Source organism: Hyperolius riggenbachi, chromosome 7 (genome assembly GCF_040937935.1).
Source record: "Hyperolius riggenbachi isolate aHypRig1 chromosome 7, aHypRig1.pri, whole genome shotgun sequence".
NCBI lineage: Eukaryota > Metazoa > Chordata > Amphibia > Anura > Hyperoliidae > Hyperolius > Hyperolius riggenbachi.
In genome coordinates this window covers 63,934,113-63,937,483 of record NC_090652.1, presented here as the reverse complement: position 1 = coordinate 63,937,483, position 3,371 = coordinate 63,934,113, and positions in this window count along the sequence as shown.

Sequence of the window (3,371 nt, the reverse complement as noted above, 5' to 3'; positions counted from 1 at the left end):
TATTCTCTTCACACTATAAAACAAAAGTAAACCTGTAAAAATTTGATGTGTAAATTAAATGAAAAAAAACAAACAAAAAACAATTGTGTGTAGAAAATACAGGCCAGAGATGGATTTTCCATAAGGCGCCTTTAAGTGGAAGAGGCGGCCCCCAGAAGACCTTCCCTGGCGAGATACGAGGTGTAGCTGACGCGCTCCCCTTCCTCCTCAGATGCACAGGTCCTTTGTTGTGCTCCTTTCTCCTCCATTTCTCTGATGTAATATGAAGGCAGCGGCGCTCTGTCCCGCCGGTAGCTCTGCATTACAATGAAGGCATTTTTCTGTAGTGTGTGTCTTTTAGGGCCCTTGCTTGATGAGGTCATCATCAACGAGCACCCATACACTACAGAAGGTTGCCGCCTGTATATGCAGAGCCGCTGCCAGCAGGACAGAGGGTGAATTATCGTCGTCGCTAGGGAGTTTGATCCAGGGCACCGCCCCGGATCCTGTTGTCATGGTGCTCTGGATCAATTATGGACGAGTGTCCTGTGAGCCTCCTTCCCAGACTCGCACTCTTCTGGCCTCCGAGTCCTCTGATCACGACAACTCCGCCCGTCCTTCACTCCCTCCCTCCCCCCCATCCTCCGTCCTTCCCCAGGCACATCTACAAGCAACAGCTTATCTATGCCTCGATTCCAGTGTGTAGCCTGGAGCACACAGCCGAAGACCTCTCTCTCACTCCTGACTGTTCCCCAAGTGACCGACTTCTGCTAATGACGCTGATTGCGTCATAAGTAGAAACCGAGCATTGGGGAAACAGCGAGGAGGGAGAGAGAGGTCTCCGGCTGTGCTCTCCAGGCTCCACGCTGGAGTCGAGGCATAGCTAAGCCGCTGCTTGCAGATGTGCGGGGGGATGAGCGGCGGACAGGTGGGAGGGGTGGGAGGGGCATCCCCTACACCTACCTACCTATACTGAAAGCCCCATATCTACCTACCTATACTGAAGGCCCCATACCTACCTACCTACCTATACTGAGGGCCCCATACCTACCTACCTATACTGAGGACCCAATTCCTACCTACCTATACTGAGGACCCCATACCTACCTACCTATGCTGAAGGCCCCATACCTACCTACCTACCTATACTGAGGGCCCCATACCTACTTATACTGAAGGTCCTATGCGTACCTACCTACTTGTACTGAGGGCCCCATACCCATCTATCTATACTGAAGGCCCCTATACCTACCTACCTATACTGAAGGCCTCATACCTTACCTACCTATACTGAGAACCCCATACCTACGTACCTATACTGAAGGCCCCATACCTACCTACCTATACTGATGACCCCATACCTACCTACCTATACTGAAGGCCCCATACCTACCTACCTACCTATAATGAGGACCCCATACCTACCTACCTATACTGAAGGCCCCATACCTACCTACCTACCTATACTGAGGGCCCCATACCTACCTACCTATACTGAGGACCCAATTCCTACCTACCTATACTGAGGACCCCATACCTACCTACCTATGCTGAAGGTCCCATACCTACCTACCTACCTATACTGAGGGCCCCATACCTACCTATACTGAAGGTCCTATGCGTACCTACCTACTTGTACTGAGGGCCCCATACCCATCTACCTATACTGAAGGCCCCTATACCTACCTACTTATACTGAAGGCCTCATACCTTACCTACCTATACTGAGAACCCCATACCTACGTACCTATACTGAAGGCCCCATACCTACCTACCTATACTGATGACCCCATACCTACCTACCTATACTGAAGGCCCCATACCTACCTACCTACCTATAATGAGGACCCCATACCTACCTACCTATACTGAAGGCCTCATACCTACCTACCTATACTGAGGAGGACCTCATACCAATCTATCTATACTGAAGGCCCCATACCTACCTATCTATACTGAAGGCCCCATACCTACCTACCTACCAGTACTGAGGACCCCATACCTACCTACCTATACGTAAGAGCCCTATACCTAGCTACCTATACTAAAGGCCCCTATATCTACCTACCTATACTGAAGGCCCCTATACCTACCTACCTACCTATACTGAAGGCTCCTATACCTACTACCTATAATGAACCTACCTATACCTAGCTACCTATAATTAACTAAAGGCCCTTATACCTACCTACCTATACTGAAGGCCCATACACCTGCATACCTATCCTGAAGGCATCTATACCTAGCTACCTATCCTGAAGGCATCTATACCTAGCTACCTATGCTGAAGCAAAGCCCCCAGCAAAGCAAAGCCCCTGGACTCAGCAAAGCAAAGACCCCAGCAAAGCAAAGACCCCAAGCCGCAGCCCAGTCTAGCAAAGCTCCCAGCAAAGTAAGGCCCCTGGGCCCCAGACAACCAAAGCAAAGCCCCCAGCCCAGCCTAGCAAAGTCCCAGCAAAGCAGAGCCACCGGGGCCCAGCAACGCAAAGCCCCTGGTCCCAGCAAAGCAAAGCCCCTGGGCCTCAGCCCAGCAGAGCAAAGTCCCTAGCCCAGAAAAACAAAGCCCCAGGGCCCCAGTCCAGCAAAGCAAAGCCCCCAGACCAGCAAAGCAAAGCCCTGAGGCCCCAGCAAAGCAAACCCCTCAGCCTAGCAAAGCTTCCAAGCAATGCAAAGCCTCCGGGCCCCAGCCCAGCAAAGTGCACAGCCAAGCAAAGCTGGCAGCTCGGCAAAGCCTAGTAAAGCCCCCAGCCCAGCAAAGTGCCCAAAAATGCCCTCACCCCAGTGAAGCCCCCAGCAAATTGCCCAGCCCAGAAAAGCCCCCAGCAAATCACGCAGCAAAGCCCTAGGCCCAGCACCCAACAAAGCCAGGCCGGCTCAGCATCACCGCTAGCCAGGCCGGCACAGCATCACCACCAGCCAGGCAGTCCAGCATCACCACCAGCAAGGCCAGCGTAACCGCCAGCCGAGCACAGCACACAGGCTAGCCAGCTGAAGACAAGACATAAGCCAGGTGAAATGTGAAATACTGCCTATTGAATATATTTAAGTTACATCACTGCTATGTTCATGTACATTTGGCCCCACATATGACCACACCCACTTTCAGCGGCATGACCATGACCATTTTTCCCTCTTGGTGCCCCGGATCTCCCAGGAACCTAGAAACGCCCCTGGGGTGAGTGCCCCTTCCTGCATTCTACATCAGAGGGAGGAACGGGGGAGAAGGGAGTAAGGCACGGGACACCTGCATCTGAGGCAGAGAGGAGCGCTTGTACTTACACCCTGCAGAGATTGGATTCAGACGTTCACGCTCATGCCTGGTGTATGCTATTGCAGGTGATGTGTTACAGGCTGCTAGAAGATATTTTTCAAAAGTAATCTGTCATTTAGAA